The following is a 17,792-nucleotide window of genomic DNA, read 5'->3' as shown; positions in this document are numbered from 1 at the left end:
GTTCCCACACGTCCCTGGAGGCGGCAGCATGACGTAGCAGATAAGAACCAGGCTCTGGCGTCCTTCTTCTGGCTGTGCCTCAGTCTCCTTGTCTATAAAATGGGTATGCTAAGAATACTAAAGCCCCCTCATGGGGAGGTAATGCAGTCTCCTGGTTAAGACCACAGAGCCCAACTGTCTTCGAATCCAGGCTCTGACACGAGCTGAAGGACCCTGAGCAAGTTCTTTAACCTTTCTGAGTCTAGGTCTTCATCTATAGAATAAGGATGCTGGTAGCTACTCCTTCCGAAGAGAAATAACATAAATTAATATATAATCGTATGATTTCAACTATGCGTGGCACGTGGTAAACACCATATTAACAGTCAGCTGTTCCCATTGCTATTATTATACGTGTGAAGTGCTTAGAGTGGCCGGCAATGGCCGCTAGCTGGCATCCCTCCCTGATTATGAAGACTGAGCAGCAAGCAGCACTCGGAAACTTCGGTCTCCCCCAGTGTGGGCAAGGGCAGGAATTAGTGAGCAGCTCTTTGTGTGGGAAACTTGAGTATGAATCCTCCCAAGCCCTCTGGCCTTGACAAAAAAAGGAGGGAAGGCTGGAAGGAGGGAAGAGGGTGAGGACGAACCATCTTAGATGCACCTGGTGGAGGCTTTCTCAAGGCAGAGAGAGCCTCGACCTTTGAATTTCCAAACTAAATAAACCCATGAGCTCAACTCTTCAGCAGTCTGTCAACAAATGAGCTCCATAGCCTGAAGAGGGAGAATGTGTTTCTTATGTAAATCCACATGAACAAATAGAACACATTCTTCTTCCTTTTCCAAATAACCCAGCCTGGGAACAAGAAGTCAACATCCGGTCAAGCAGGGGTGAGGTTGCGGCGCAGGTGGGGTCCATAGCGGGCTTCCCACCACCTGCTCCTCACAGCTCCCGTTCTCCTCTCTGCACTCCCAAATCATTTTCTCTTACTGTCATACCTCCAGGCACTGAAAGCTACCTTGGCAAATTAGAGATGAGGTCAGAAATAGACACAAGGATGTTTCTGAGAAGAATTTCTAAGGAGAGAAAAGCATCTATGGAAACAGAAGCTGGAGTAGAGCAAAAAAGAGAGTTTTAAGGCTCCAGGTAAAGAAACACAAGCGTGATAGAGAAAAACATAGGAGAATAGGATCCAAGAATCAGGATGTATTATTATGTTTATTATTGAACCTTTTTTAAATGGTCACTGTGCACCAAGCCTACATGCATCCTCTCATTTGATCTTTGAAGATGGATGCTATGACCCTCATCACTTTATAGGTGGGGAAACTGAGGCTTAGAGAGGCTTGGAGATTTACCTGCTCATCACTGTGCCCTGTGTGAGTGAGGAAAGATTGGAGAAGATTCACAAACGATCATAAAGATAAAGAGGAATCTGAAATTCACAGCTTTCATCAAGAGGCTAGAAATCCTAGAATTGTTTAGCGTAGTGAAAAGAGGACCCGGGAGCGTGTGTTGAGGGGGGGACAACTTTGTAATGACATTCATTGCCCCCTTTCCTTTTTCCTAATGGGTCCCTGAGGGTCCCTGGGTCGTTGGGGGTTGGGGGGGGAGCTCGCCACACCCTCAGTTCCAGGAGAGGGCGCTAATGTGCTCAAGCCAGTCAGCACTGACCATCTCCCACACACGCTCCCCGGCAGTGAGTGCTGTGGGAGCGGGTGGAAGACCCACTTTGAGCCAGTGAGATATGAGCTATGTTTCCTGGGGTCTTCTAAGAAAAAAAATTTATTCCCTTTTATGGAAGCCCCCCCACCCCAAATAATAACCATATCCAGCTGGGTTGAATAAGGAGTGGGTGCCTTCAAATATCCATTCTCCCTTTCTTCTTGGTTATAAGAACAATTCAATTTCTGACTAGGCACACGGGTCCAGCAAAAGATTCTGTTTCCCAGTCTTGCCACTGCCCTATGTGACTGTGATCCAGCCAATGAAATATAAACAAAAGGGTTGTGTGGTACTTCCGGTGAGTCTCCTTACAAGTGAGGGGGCAAGACTTCTTCATGTTACTTCCTCTTGCCTAGAATTCAGAGGTAATGGTGAGAGTTCCAGCACTCATTCTGGACCTTGAGGTGACCTTGAGAAAGGGAGCCCCGCCCTAAGATGTGGAATTTCAAGTTAGACATCTGGGCCCATGACATGATGGAGCCACCATTCCAGCCCTGGATTGCCTGCCTCTGGAGTTCTCTTACATGGGGGAGAAATATACATCTATCTTGTTATAACCACTGTAATAGTGGATTTTCCATCACATAGAGTAAGCCCAATTCTAACAGATGGACCTAGACTTCTGCTGACAAACATCTTATAGCTACAAAGGAAGGCAGACTTGGAATAAAGCTGATACCATGGCAGCAGAGCAGAAACAAAAGAAACCAGATCTTTCACTATATAATGGAGCTGCTGGATCAAGCTTCTCCTGAATCTGACATTTATCATGGGACATTGCAGTTACATGAACAAATACGATTGCTTTATTTTTAAAGCTTATTTAAATTGAGGGTTTTCCTGCTTGCAACCAAAAGCACCTTAGTAGCTATATTACTTACCAAAACTCTTAAGGAGATAATACATTAGTATTTCATTTCCAAAGGAAGCAATACAAGCAGAAGTGTATTTAAAGTGCATCTGAGCTTTCCTTACAGTGAACTCATTAAACACATGGAATAAGGCCTGGATGATTTTTTTAAATCACCTAACATTTATTGAGCCCCTACTATGAGCCAGGTATTTGATGTAAATTATTCTTCATCCCTGCGATGGTACTGAATGGAAGAAATTATTATTCTGGCTTTGCAAATGGTGAAATAAAGGCCCAGAGATTTAAGTAAGTTGCCCAAGGTCATGTAACTAACAAGGACACAGCTGAGACTGGGAGCCATGCCTGTGGAGATTCCACACCCACGAACTTTGCACCACACTGAGCCCCAGCTGCAGACACCACATGTCCTCATTAACGTTCTGCAGCTCCTGTTTTTAATCTTTGCCTTTGGGAACCTCGCAGCTTGGTCAATTTTGAAGAAGACTTGTATCAGACCACGAAGAGGGGCCTGCAGTTGGGTGACCCAGCATATCTTCCTGGTCAGAGATACAACCATCCCCTCTCTTTCTTGCCTTACCTTGCCCTCTCTCAGTCTCTGGCTTTCTCCGAGGAATGGCACATGTGGACCCTTGGACTCTTTCTTCCTCTTTGGGACTGGACCAATTTTAAAGAGCATCTGTCCTGGATATTGGGTCCAGCTCGTTGTCTGCCTTAACAAATTACTCTGTCTCCCTAGTGTTTGTTCCACAAGTCTGCTAAACGTTGGAATCTCCTTTTCGTTTAAGATTTAGAGTTGAACATCATGCTCTAAGATGGCGCTGGCACCGTGAATTAATGCTGACACAGTGCGTCCAGACTGAGCCCACTCAACATCCAGTCCACACTGGGTTTTCGGGCCCTGTTTTGTTCTGTTGGTTTGTGTGCCTATGAATGACTACACTGAAGAGTTCTGGATAATACTGATTGAAGTTAGAGCATGTCCTGTTCATTTGCTGACATTGTGCAATTCAGCATAATAAGCAAACGCCGACTCCAAATGTGAAGTCGTGTGAGGTGTTCTACCTGCGACTCTGTACTAGCAGAAATGATCCCCTTCGGTTAAGTATTTTCAAATAATTCAACATTTTTAAAAAGGCCGTACGTATAAATAGAATAAAATGTCTTTCCCTTGGCCCAACTGCCATGCTTCTGCCTTGGATAAGTCACTGTGAAACGTCAGTGAGGTCACATCAGTCAAAGGAGCCTGTACGGGAATATATAAATCTCAGCCACTGACATTTCTTAGAATGCTAATAACATTTTGTCCGCCCAGACAAGTCAGAGTCTCAAGCTCTTCTATACATAAAGCCACCAAAGTATAATTTATCATGGAACTCTCAGCACATAAAATAATATCCAAGCAAGTTTCCCAAATATACTGATTCTCTGGAGTGTTTCCCAACCCCACAAGAGTTTCACTATTAGCCAATAAAAGAAGCAATGGGGATCCTTCTGTATCCAGGAAATAGGTACTTCCCAATAAGCAACTTAAAAGCATGAAATTCTGTCTTAAATATATTTTATATGCTCATACAACATCTAATAGAGCACTGTTAAAATAGTGTACATTCAAGAGCACGAGCAGACAAGCCACAGACTGGGAGAAAATACTTGTGAAAGACATATCCGATAAAAGACTGTTAACCAAAATATACAAAGATCTCCTAAAATTCAACAATAAGAAATCAAACAACCCGGTTTTTTAAATGGGCAAAAGATAGGAATAGACCTCTCACGGAAGAAGTTATACAGATGGCAAATAAGCACAAAGATTCTCAACATCTCTGTCATGAGGGAATTGCAAACTAAAACAAAAATGAGAAACGACTGCATACCTATTAGAATCACCAAAATCCAGAACATGGATCCTGGTGAGGATATGGAGAAACAGCAACTCTCATTCATTGCTGATGGGAAAGCAAAATGGGACAGCCACCCTGGAAGACAGGATGGCATTTGCTTACAAAATAAAATACACTCTCTCCATATATCCAGCAATCATGCTCCTTGGTGTTTCCCCAAGTGAATTAAAAACTCATCTCTACAGAAACCTGCACATGGATGCTTATAACAGCTTTATTCACAATTGCCAAAACTTGGAAGCAACCAAAATGTCCTTTAGTAGATGAATGGATAAATAAGAAATTGTGGTACATCCTGACAATGGAGAATTATTCGGCGCTAAAAAGAAATGAGTTATTAAGATACAAAAGAACATGGAAGAACCCTAAATGCTTATTACTTTAGTAAGGTGTATTTAAAGAAGTCAATCAGAAAAGGCTACATACCATAGGATCCCAACTCTGTGACGTTGTGGAAAAGTAAAAAGATTTGTGGTCACCAGGGTTGGGGAGAGGGCGGGATAAATAGGCGGAGCACAGAGGATTTTTAGGCGAATGAAATGTATGGTGGATACATTTCATTATATCTTCCTCCAAACCCAGAGAATGCACACCAGCAAGAGTGAGCCATAATGTAAACTATGGACTTTGGATGATAATAAGGCGTCAGCGTAGGTCCATGGACTATAACAAATGTACCACTCTGGTCCGGGATGTTGGCAGAGGGACAGACTGTGCGTTTGTGGGGACAAGGGGTAGCGGGAAACCCTGTACTTTCTACAACTAAATTTTCTATGACCCTAAAACTGCTTTAGAAAATAAAGCCGGTTTTGCCAGGTAATGCAAAGGCTCGACCCAAGCCAACTCCCAACTAGAGATGCCACTGTATGCCTCCATTATCCTGGAGGGAGGTAGCGCAGTCTGAAAAGCAGAAAGTAATGCATTTCCACTGGACACAGTCATGGAAATAGACCAAAGAAGTTTCTGTAACCCTGGAAACAAAGCCAGACATATCGTTTCAGTTCTAAAGGGTAGATTCTAAACACCCCTGATGCTCCCCGATGCCACTGTTAAGACCACTCACGTTGTCCTCAGATGACACACGCCGATCGCAGGAGGGGTGGCCGGAGAGTCCGTGCGAAAAGATCAGCACCTCTGGTCTGAAATTAAAGAAATAAGTGTGGGAGAGTGTAGAATGCAAATTCTTTCTCTTCCAAAGCTAAGAAAGCTACTTCGTTGCCGGGCAGAAAGCCTCTTTACAACTACTGTCAGCTAAAAGACTGAAAGAAAACAACCCCATAGGGAACATCATTTTCCCGTGCCTCACCAGTTCTGAGGAAGTTCATGAACATCCACATGAAAGTGAACTCAAATAGCTCACACGTCCGGGTATGCACTGAACTTTGGAGGTTCCTATTTTAAATGAAAATAAGCGTATAGCACAGCCCCTTATGTGAAGCTCTACCAAGACTCAGACTTAACAATTATGGCTTCTTTGAAAGGACCTTGAAAGGCATTCGGTCCAACCTGCCATCCAATGCAAGAATCTCTTCTGAGACATTTGCTGCCTCGTGCTCGCTTCGGCAGCACATATACTAAAATTGAAACGTTTGCTGCCTCTGCTTAGAGAGAGAGAATTTCTTGTGCCCTAGAATTCCCCATTTCACTATTAGGACATTTTTTGCTTCTCAGTACCAAAACCTGCCCCCCCCCACGTGACTTCTAAACATTGGGCTCTGCCTTCCTTCTAGAACCAGAGAGTGAGAATGATCCTTCTTCCTGGCTCCAGCCCTTAGCGGCTGTGTGACCTGCAGCAAGTTACTGAATTGCTGAAACGTTAGCACCATGCCCGGCATATGATTGGCACCCCATAATTATTAGCTGTTAATATAATTCGCTATTAGATACAATGGCCCCTCCCATAAACATGGCATGGGGATTCCATTATTAGGCGTGCAAGGAGCAGAGATATTCTCAGATTCCTTTAAATCAGGGACCGTCAACCTTCCTGTGGATTTGGGGGCTATACCCTGGAAGGGTTTCACTGGCATCCTCAGTAATCTTGGGATTCACCTGAATCAGCACTGTTTGGGTGTGGCTCTTCTTCCCCGATGGATTCTCAGCAGGTCAAGTTCTCACGTGTCCTCATGTCTTTGGCACCAGCTTGAGGTCAGGGTCCACCTTTGGCCCCTGACCTCTGACCAGCAGCAGGCTGGACTCTGGCTGTATGCACGTGACGTGGTACTCAGTTCAGCAATCTCAATTTCTGGAATTGCCTAGCAACAGCGACATTAAAAAAAAAGTTTTATATCTTGCCAAAATTTGGCAACACACTTTGGTAGAGTTTGAGACAATGCAGTAAACCACCACATATCAAGTGAGAAGTGCTGTCTTGAGCAACGAGATTTATTTGGAGGCCACCCTGGGAAAGAGAGGAGTCCAGAATCTCCACCTCAAAGCCAGGCTTCATGGAGACTCGCGCTCAATCCGGGAGCTGGAAGGTTGCTTAGGATACAGCGCGGCTCTAACAACTGGGTTATAACAGTAAATAAAATTGCCATCTGTTGAGCTCTTAATACGGGCCAGGCGCTGTGCCAAGCATTTTACAAGTGTTAGCTATCTTTTTTTTTTTTTAAACCTGTTTAAATTGTGAAATAAAATACTCTTAGATTAAAGTGTTCAAAACAAATGTACAGTATAATGAACAATCACAAAGCAAACACTAGGATAACGACCTCCTCGGTCAAGAAATAGAATACCTTCAAGCACTGCAGGACCCCCTCTGCCCCAAGTATCCCTGTCTATCCCAGAACCCTCCCCTCCCCAGAAGCAACCAGCCTTCCAACTTTTGTGATCATCGCTTCCTTACTCTTCTTGATAATTTGCTCAACAATATATGCTCTACAACATAAACTCCATTATATAGAGTTTAGTGTTACCAATTTTTATTTTATTTTATTTTATTTAAGATTTTATTTATTTATTCATGAGAGACAGAGAGAGAGAGAGAGGCAGAGGGAGAAGCAGGCTCCCAAGGAGCAGGGAGCCCGATGCGGGACTCGATCCCAGGACCCTGGGATCATGACCCGAGCCGAAGGCAGACGCTTAACCATCTGAGCCACCCAGGCGCCCCACCAATTTTTAAAGTAAAAGTGTATAGTACGTATTATTTCTTTTGTTCAATATTGTGTTTGTAAAACTCATTCATGTTGTTCCCCACAGCATAGGTCATTCATTTTTTGGTGCTGTATAGTACTCCATCGTGTGAATGTATCACAATCTATGTATTCACTCTACAAGTTGATGGATCTTTGTGTTGTTTCTAGCATGAGGCCATGAACAAAGTTACAGACAAGCTGGTATATGCATTCCAGTGTACATGAGAAGTTCTTCTTAGAGGTGTATATCCAAGAATAGAATTACTGGGTTGTGCAATGTGCCTGCCTTCAGGTTACTAGATAATGCTAAAGTGTTTTCCAAAATGCTTATACTCATCACATTCCCACCAGCAGCATTGAGATTCCTGGTTCTCCACACGCTCTTCAACACTTGGTATTAATAGATTTTTCAAATTTTGCCAATCTGATATGCATGTGTAGTATTTAATTATAGTTTTAATGGTAGTTTAAAACTTTAAATACATTGACTCCTACTTCATACATTCATCTCGATCTCACTACTTTCACTCAACACTGCGTTTATAGGATTCATCTGTGTTGTTGCGTAGGGAACCTCACTGTATCTCCCTCATTAATGAGGTTGATCTTATTTCCATATATTTTTGAGCTATGCTCTATCCTTTTTCGGTAAATGCTTGTTCAAGTCTTTTGCTTGTTTGCCCATGGGGTTGGCTGGGTTTTTTTCTTATTGATTTGTAGATTTTTCCCAGTTCAATTCTAGATACTGGTTCTCTAGTAGTCTTACGTGTTGCAAATAATTTCTTTGACTCTCTCATGTGCCTCTTTAATCCTCGTGAGCTGAAGAAAAAGATATTGTGGCATCTGTTTCATGGTTGAGGAGACAGAGCAGAGCCTTCAAGAAGGTCACTGCCTTGTTCTGGGTCCCCTTCCCACCCAATCAGCCTCACAGCTGGGCAAGCAAGCCTGGCTCTGTCCCCTAGCCACGTGCAGGGGGGACCCGTCAGTCCTCTCCCATGCTCTGCGGTCCTTCCGCTCCTTCTGCCCCAGCTCCGCTCTTCACTTCTTCTTCCTTGCTGATGACTCCCACTTTCTGCCCTCTCCTCGTGTGACCTTTCTCACGTCCCTAGTTCCAGATGTTGTCACTCCCCGAAGGAGGTCGTCAGCTCCATCTGGCACCGTCCCCGTCAAGGACGGGCTTCACACCAGACCGCATCACAGCCGGGGCTCCGGCACTCTCCCAGTCCACCTGTGGCCAGTGTGGCGGAGTCCCAGGGCCAGCCTGCATCGGGTGGAGCCGTGGGCATAGGGGAAACTCAGCAGAGAGACTGCTCTGCCAAGCCTCTGTCTCCTCCCGATCTTCACGTTTCTGGCTAATCCTCGCCTGCTATTTTCACACCATCCTAATGACAACTCCCAGTCAGTCTGTCCAACACGCCTGAGCATCTTCCAGGATGCCATGCTCCCTACCCAAGCCCAGCCAAGCCTCAGTTCCCATCAATTCCTATCAAGCCCTATCCGGTCTAAGTCTCTCCTAAGTCTACCCACTCTCTCCAGGGTACACCCATTGGGCCTCCACCCTAGTCCAGGTTCCACCCCAGGGCAGACTACCACCACTCCCACCTGGAAGCCAAAAGCTACCTCATGTTCTCTTCACTTCCAGTCTCTCCTCTTCCTAATCTGTTCTCCACACAGCAGCCAGGGGAATCTATTCAAAATGCCGGTCCGATCATGTCAGATTGTTCAAAACTTTCAATTGGCTTCCATTTCTCTTGGCATAAAAACCAAAACCCACAAGATGAACCCCAAGGCCCTGCAAGGTTTAGCCCTTGCCTCCTCTTCACTCTTCCCCTTGCTCCCTGCTCTTTGCTCCCCTGGGAACCCTTCCGGTCCTATTGACAGGCCAGGCACGCTCTCACCACAGGGCCTTTGCACTTGCAGTGTGAGCTGCCCGGCATGCTGTGGTCACCTACTACCACACCCCGCCTGGTTAATTTCAGGCCTCAGCAGTTGTGGCCTCTCTGACATGCACAGGTGACCTGCACATCCCTGCATACCCGTTACCTCGGTTGTAGGCCGAACATGGTTCGTGCAAACAATATAGGATTGTCTCCCGCCTGTCAGACAGGCAAAGATTATGATTATTGATAAAATCCTGTGTTGAGGCTGCAAGAAAACATGCACTCCGATTTGACTCCACCTGAATGGTAGGAAGTATGGCACCAGCTGTCATTTAAATGTTTCAGACCCTTTGCCCCAACATTTCCACCTCCAGGAATGTATCCTTTAGAAAGAAATACTCCCACCAGTTCATTGGAAAGGTCATGCTGAACAAGTTCTGTGGTATCATTGTTTATAATAGTGAAAAGTAGAAACAGTACACATATCAATAAGACACTAAACTGTGGTACATTCATAAAATGGAGTATGACTCAGCCGTTTAAAAGAACAGGGTAGATCTCTTTGTATTCATGTGGAAGCATGTCTAAGATACATCAAGCTAAAAAAAATTAAAAAGACTATGGTTCTATTTTTATGTTTTTAAAATATAAGACAGCTGTAGTTTTAAAAGTTGAAGAAAATGCACAAACCTATTGACGGTGGCTATCTCTGGGGAAGCAAGATGAGTTAACAGGGGATTTTTCTTTTCTATATTATATATTTCTTTTTTTTTTAATATTTTATTTATTTATTTGAGAGAGAGAGAGAATGAGAGACAGAGAGCATGAGAGGGAGGAGGGTCAGAGGGAGAAGCAGACTCCCCGCTGAGCAGGGAGCCCGACGCGGGACTCGATCCCGGGACTCCAGGATCATGACCTGAGCCGAAGGCAGTCGCCCAACCAACTGAGCCACCCAGGCGCCCATCTATATTATATATTTCTGTGATGTTTGATTTTGCTCTTTTATTACCAGTTTATAATCTGAAAAAAATTTAATGTAGAAAGAAAGATCACAGTTACAAAATTAAACCTAGAGTGTCTCTCTTCTCCCTAGAAGCACTCTGAGGTCAGCTAGTGCTTTATCCTATTCAGTGTTGTCTCCCCACAGCCTAACCAGTGCCAGGTACATAGAAGGTGTCCACTGAACATTTGTTCATTGAATGAATCAAATGAATGAATGAATGAATGAATGAATGAATGAATGGTTTCTGTGGCCCCGTAAAATGGCGTGCCCACTCAATACTCCAGGAACAGACCCGTGGCTGCCTCCTCTCTTGAGCTGTACTCCATGCTGTAAAAAAGTCGTAAAGTGTTTCACCATCAGGTTGTTTGCTGATACTGAGTTTTAGAGCCTTCATACAAGTACTGATTTAGGCAAATAATTTTACATTTTGTCTCTGTCAAATTTTATCTTTAGAGTTTTGTTCACACCTGCCAAGGTATTTTAAAACCCAATCCCTGACATCTAACTAAATATAAGTCCTACTAGCTTTATGTTACCCACACTTGATTTATATGACTCATATGTTTACTTCCAATTTAGTTATAAACAAAGAAAACTGCACAGGACAGAGCCTCCAACAGAACCTTGCAGCCCTCTGTGAGAGCTGGTTCTCCACATTGACTTGGAGGAATCTGGTCTTTCTGTGCACAATTAAGCTCAAGCACATTAAGCTCATCCCTATCTCGGGGCCTTTGCACTTACAACTCTTGCCAATGGGAAAGTTTTGTCCAGATGGTAACTCCTTCTTGATATTCAGGGCTCAGCTCTAAGATTACCTCATCAGAAAGGCCCTCCTACTGCCCAATCTAAAATAATTCCCTCCCCACTTCCACATTACCTTGTTTTGTTTTCTTTAAAGCACTCACACCAATAACTAAAGGTACCTGGTTTGTATTTCTCATTTACCTCTTTATTACCTGCTCCCTCCCTCCACCCCGGTGTCAGTGGGGACATCGTCAGCCTTATTCTCTATCTCCTATGCCTGGAACGCTGTACTCACTCAACAAATATTTGCCGAGGGAATGAATAAACAGACTTGGTCAGATACCTGTGACTCCACCTGCCTGAAAATTGTCCTCTAGACCCTTGTCCCCATTTTATATGCAAGGATGTTTTATGTTTCCTGGGGCTGTTGTAACAAATTACCACAATTTGGGGGGCTTAAAACAGTTTATCCTCTCATAATTCCGGAGGCCAGGAGTCCAAAATCGAGGTGTCAAGAGCGCAGTGCCCCCTCTGGAGGCTCTAGGAGACAATCTTGCCTCTTCTAGCTTATGGGGGCTGCTGTTGTTGCCTGGCTTGGGGCTGCATCACCCCGATCTTCAAGGCCAGCACCTTCAAATCTTTATCTGTTCCATCATTACATCACCTTCTCCCCTTTTTGTGTCCTTGTAAAATCTCCCTCTGCCTCCCTCTTAAAAGGGTACAGGTGATGGCATTTAGGACCCAGCTGGATAATCCAGGATAATCTCTCCAACCCAACCTGCTTCACTCAATCACATCTGCAAGACTTGACCACACACTACCATAGGTAGTACATGCAGTTTTCGGGGATTAGCGCCTAGTATCTTTGGGGGCCACCATTCAGCGCCCTGGAGGTGTCATTAGCGACTCTGAGAAATGCCTTTGCAAAATGGGGACACATCACGCGTTCAGGATTTCTCTTGCCCACTCCTCCGGTGGCGCCTGCCACAGAGGAAAGCTCAGCAAATGCTTCCTGAATGCATAAATGTATAGATGTTGTTCTGCTCTACCACTCCCCACCCCGGCCCTCAAAAGGAGGAAAAAAAAAAAATGGGTCTATAGTTCCTTTAGTAGAGCTGGTTTCCCCAATTCACAGATTCTCGAGAAGCCAGAATGGGGTTTGGAAACTGTGGCGTCTTTTCATGAGTGAGCTCCATCTGACATGTTGCCAATACCCATCGGGAAGGCTATATGATTAGTGAACGGGTAACAAGACTAAAATTATTTACGAATGAGCCTTGCCCACTAAGACGGTTTGGGCTGTGCTCACATTTGGTTTCTCTCCCTCTCCAGCACTCTGAGGAGGGTTGTGTTGCAGCCAAATTAGTTCTTCGGCTTCTGTGATATTGGATAAGAGAATAGGGAGAGACCAAAGGGCACTGACGAGGCAGAAGGGAAAAGAGTGTGTCTTTCTCAAATTGAGGGGACCCCTGATGGACCTCATCTAAAAGGGCAGCCTCTGGGGAAGGGACCGCTCAGATCCATGATAGGGTCATTCCATAGTAAAATCTATTTTCAAGTCCCTGGTCTGGCTCCCAGAGTGGCAGCAAACCCTCAATTCCCTGCTGATAGCAGCAGGTTAGCCTACAGTTATTGTGTGTATTATTTTTTTTAAAGATTTTATTTGACAGAGAGAGCACAAGCAGGGGGAGCAGCAGGCAGAGGGAGAGGGAGAAGCAGGCTTCCCGCTGAGCAGGGAGCCCAACGCGGGGCTCGATCCCAGGATCCTGGGATCATGACCTGAGCCAAAGACAGCCACTCAACCGAATGAGCCACCCAGGCGCCCTGCATGTATTATGTTTTAATAATTTCTTGGCAAAACCAGAGAGCAAAGACCTGCTGAGGTAGGGCCTTGGCCCCCATCCCCACACTCCCACCATGATAGGGTTCTCTGGAGAAGGTGTCAGTTGGTGGGTTTGGCAGCCTGCGATTGCATCTGGGCTGGCCCCTGGAGTCCGCACGGCTAAGCAGCAGGGGAAAAGCTCTGACAGCAGAGAACGGAGGCAGGTCACCCTATGTCATCATCATGGTGATGGTGATCATTGATCTTACGCTCAACCCTCAGTGGTGCTCAAGACCTCCCCTCCATCACCCTGCAGGAAAGACTTTGGGTGAAAGGGGAGAGGGATTGAGGACAATCCAGGGGACTTCCCTGAGGTCTGTAAGTGGAAGAGGATTCTCTTCTCTCCCTGCTCCATAGAATAAACACCAAGAGGGCCAAACAGGCCAGGGAGCAGGCCGCGGAGAGAGCAGGATGCACAGGTCTAACTTGAGAGATGAAGAAGGGATTGAGGCTCACGTGTGGCTCAGCCCGGCATGCCAGCAGAGAAGGCCAGAGACAAGCTCACCCCCAGCAGTCCTGGCTAGAACGAGTTGTGCATTTGCCTATAATGCCCTCCTCACCAGAGAAGTAGCACAGCCACGAAGCCCAGGGGCATCGTGCCATGGAAAGCTGCTGACTTCAGGGGAGATAGGGCCGGCCATGGCGTTTCTTGGCGTAGTAATTAGAACTTAGGGTTAATGCCACAGTTTTCCTGAGAACACATCAGTGCAATTATAAAGCATATCAATGGGGCAGTGATGATTCACTCTGCAAAGAATCTAAACAAACTAGTCCTTTCTAATTCCCATTACAGCTTTTCATGAAGGGAGGCATACATGTTTTGTGGTTGAGGAAAAAGAATGCCTATCACCAGCTCTTACGTGCAGTAACTTATCTGTTAGTTTGTGAAGTGATCAAACCCCTTCTGGGAGACAGCCTGAACTGGAGAAAGGGAAACAAAATTGCACCTCAGCTAACATAATGGCCGCACTGGTAAATCTGAAACAAGGAGCTCAAGGGGTTTGAGAGCACCAGATTGGATTATGAAAATTTCACGGGTTAATTGATGAAAACTTGGTCCTTTAAAAAAGTGTATAACTCCGGGGTGCCTGGGCGGCTCAGTTGTTAAGCGTCTGCCTTCGGCTCAGGTCATGATCCCAGTGTCCTGGGATCGAATCCCCCGTCGGGCTCTCTGCTCAGCAGGAAGCCTGCTTCTCCCTCTCCCACTCCCCCTGCTTGTGTTCCCCCTCTCACTGTGTGTCTCTCTGTCAAATAAATAAATAAAATCTTTAAAAAAATTAAAAATTTTAAAAAAATTAAGAAGTATATAACTCCACAAAGGAAAAGACTGATAGGTGTAATGGCATAAAAAATCTTCTGAATTCATACATACACATGTGCACACACAAATCCACCAGAAATAAAATTAAAAGCCAAATAGTAAATCAGGAAAAAAATCTTGCAACCTAGAACACAAAGGTTTACTTTATTTAATATATAAAGAGCTTTCATAATTCAATAAGAGAAAGGTGAACACTAATAGAAAAATGAGCAATTTATTAAAAAATAAATAAGAATCATCAATAATCAGAGATACAACTGAAATAAATAAGAGATGAAATTCTTTCCTGTCAGGCTGAAAGATGAAAAAAGAATTAAAGATACACCACAGATGAGGCAAGGAGTGGAAATTTTCACACACGCCGGCCAAGTTTGACAAATTCAAAATTTTAAATGCATATATCCCCTTTGACTTATCAACTTCATTTAGAGGAAAGCACCCCAAATAACCATGAATGTGAGAAAAGATTTAGCTATAGAAAACATTTATTATAACATTGTTAATAAAATATATAAAAGAAACAACCTAAATGCTCCAAATTGAGGATTTAAATATATTATATTTTAAGAACAGCCATTTACTACTAGGATACAATGCAGTCTTTAAAAGTGGTTATTTAAAGGGGGCACCTGGGTGGTGCAATCAGTTAAGCATCCCTGACTCTTGGTTTCAGCTCAGGTCGTGATCTCATGGCTGTGAAATCGAAACCGGTGCTGGACTCCGTGCTTAGTGTGGAGTCTGCTTGAGATTCTCTCCCCCTCTCCCGCTGCCCCTCCCCCCACATGTGTGCGCTCTCTCTTAAATAAATCCTTTTTTAAAAAGTGATTATTTTAAAAGGGTGATTTCATCTATGTTGACCACGTTGTAATATAGTTCTAAATATATAATTTTATGTAGTATCCATATCTATATATGTATATATGGAATGCTCCTCTGAGTAAAGTCATTTAGTTCGGAGATTGGGATCTAAAAATATGTAAATATATGATAGATAGGTATAGATATAGTTAGATAGAATATCAGAATAATATTCTATCAAATACTAACACTTATTTCTATGTTTGTGTTAACTCACTTATGCTGCTTGTTTTTCTTCCAAATGCTTTGTAAAAATTACTTTATATGCAAGGGGAAAAAATACAACCATTTCAAAAACACAGAATGCACATGTGGACAAATATCCTTGAGGTGGAAGCATCCCTTTTGGTCACTGAGGATTTGCAGAGTAAGCAAAAGAAGTCCACAATGAATCACTTAGAATTAGAGTAGCCATATAATTTATCACCAAAACCAGGACACTTTTGAGACTGAAAGGACAAGCTATTAATAATTTTGTATAATCCGGGACTCCCCAGGCAAACTCAGCCATGTGCTCATCCTACTTAGGATGAAAAATCTGTTTAACTTGCCTTTGAAAACAACCCAGAGTTGGAGTATTAGAGTGAACCACGAACACAGAGCTCCCTTTTATCAGTACAGTCGGGTGCCATTTCTAAACATGCCAGCCAGATGGTTAAAGAATCTTGAAGAGTTCAAGTTTCTCACCTGATGAGCTCCTATCCACAGAGCCCTCATTTTAGAGATTCGTTCTTGACAAAAGGTATTTCTCAAAGAATTATGCCACTTGCCGAAGAACACACAGTATTATACTCAAGTTATCTCATACTGTAGATTTTAATCTTGGAAACATTGTGTAACACTTTCAAACCCTTCCTGATTCCAAATCCCCTTGTGACTTGCCTATTTTCCACTAAGAGCTCTGTTGTAGGGAATTATTGTTTATTTTATTTATTTATTTTTTTAAAGAATTGTCTTTGTTTTTTTTTTTTAATATTTTATTTATTTATTTGAGACAGACAGAAATAGTGAGAGAGAGCTCGAGCAGGAAGAAGGGGGAGAAGCAGGCTCCCCGCGGAGCAGGGAGCCCGATGCGGGGCTCGATCCCAGGACCCCGGGATCATGACCTGAGCCGAAGGCAGAGGCTTAACCATCTGAGCCACCCAGGCGCCCCGGGAATTATTGTTTATTGACTTGAGGCTCTCACTTAAGGCCACTCTCCCTCATGCAAACTCTGCCCACGGGCTGTTCACGTCCTCCCCCAACCCCCCAACACCATCTTTCCCAGCCCAGCTCAAATTTCTCCTCTGCCCCAAGCCCTCCACTGCCACAGCAGCAACCCTGGCCTGGCATTTATCATCTGCACATCGGAACAGCCCCTTCTCAAGGGCTAGCCTGTTCTCCAATCACCGACTACACACACATCTCTCCCCACCCCTGGTGAAAGCAACTACTCAGTCTATGCGACCCGGCGCAGGGCCAGGCCGGGCCAGTCTGTCAACCTCTCTCCAATTATGAAGAGTGGCTTGTTTCCAATTATGAAACAAGGGTTGCAATTCCTTTAGATACCCCACCTCCCACCCAAACTTGACTATTTACTAGGCATTAGAAGAGACTTTTTTTTTTTTTTTTTGCTTAGCCAGAGTCTGCGAATGCCAACGTATTTGCATAGGTGGAAAAATTAAAGACTTCTCAACTGAGGCAATCGGTGAGGCCTTTCCCCCCTAAAAGCACCATGAAATGGAACACACTAGAGATTCAGAACCAAGTCGGAACAGAGAGTAGTGTCGTGTGTTATAAAGATGGTTACGTCGCCACAAGGGCACAAGGGATGAGAGCTCAGACAGGTTCTGTTAACACATAGGATACTATCACTCCCACCTTACAGTATTTTACTTGGATTTGATGCTCCCTGTATGGGGCCTACATGGAGCACGTCAGCTGATCAATGCTCCAACATTTGCCCTCACTCTCCTAAGAGTCCGGCACCTGCCATTTCTTGGCATTGATCACACACTAGGAGACATACGTTGCTAAATCAATCATGGGTCAATCCATAATTGAAACGACACTCTTTGCACCTCCTGCTGCCAAATTTATAAACTGATATACATGTCAATGTCTCCTCCTCCAAGCCAAGCTTAGGATGACTTAAACCGTAACAGAAGTATGAACAGCCAAATTTAGATAGCAGGATTGTTCTATTTATTCCATCACGCAAGGCACTCTATTTCCCACACAGCTCCCAGCTGAACTGCTAACATACAGAGAGTCATCAATAACCACCTTCTTTGCTGCTGGTCCATCTAGCACTTTCATGAGCTTTAGGGAGAGGCGTACTTTCTTGAGGAAACTTTACTTCTATTAGAAAATTGCTTCATGGTCCTGATTTTGTTCGAACAAGCCACTTTTGTGCCATCTGCCTAGAAAACTGTCACAATAAATCTATGTCTGTCCTGTGAATGGTGCTCCTTTAAAAGTGGCACAGTTGTGCAGTGTACAACCTGTGCA

The 17,792-nt window shown here is 44.2% G+C and overlaps 1 long non-coding RNA gene across 5 annotated transcripts in view; it reads right to left on the bottom strand.

The window, feature by feature from the left end:
- LOC123835678 (uncharacterized) overlaps positions 1-17,792 on the bottom strand; it is a 32,915-nt gene that overhangs the window by 4,419 nt on the left and 10,704 nt on the right. For all 5 annotated transcript variants that reach the window (XR_006788801.3, XR_006788799.3, XR_010406588.1 and 2 more), the window contains 2 exons: positions 6,530-6,732; positions 5,541-5,616 (listed from right to left, as the gene is read on the bottom strand). This is a non-coding gene — a long non-coding RNA (uncharacterized LOC123835678). The remainder of the gene's footprint in view (positions 1-5,540; positions 5,617-6,529; positions 6,733-17,792) is intronic.

This window comes from Mirounga angustirostris, unplaced genomic scaffold (genome assembly GCF_029215605.1).
Source record: "Mirounga angustirostris isolate CCGP_5_RB_7025 unplaced genomic scaffold, mMirAng1.0.hap1 SCAF_12, whole genome shotgun sequence".
Classification (NCBI taxonomy): Eukaryota; Metazoa; Chordata; class Mammalia; order Carnivora; family Phocidae; genus Mirounga; species Mirounga angustirostris.
Note: the sequence above shows the minus strand (reverse complement) of the source record. Positions and strands in the feature narration are given on the sequence as shown.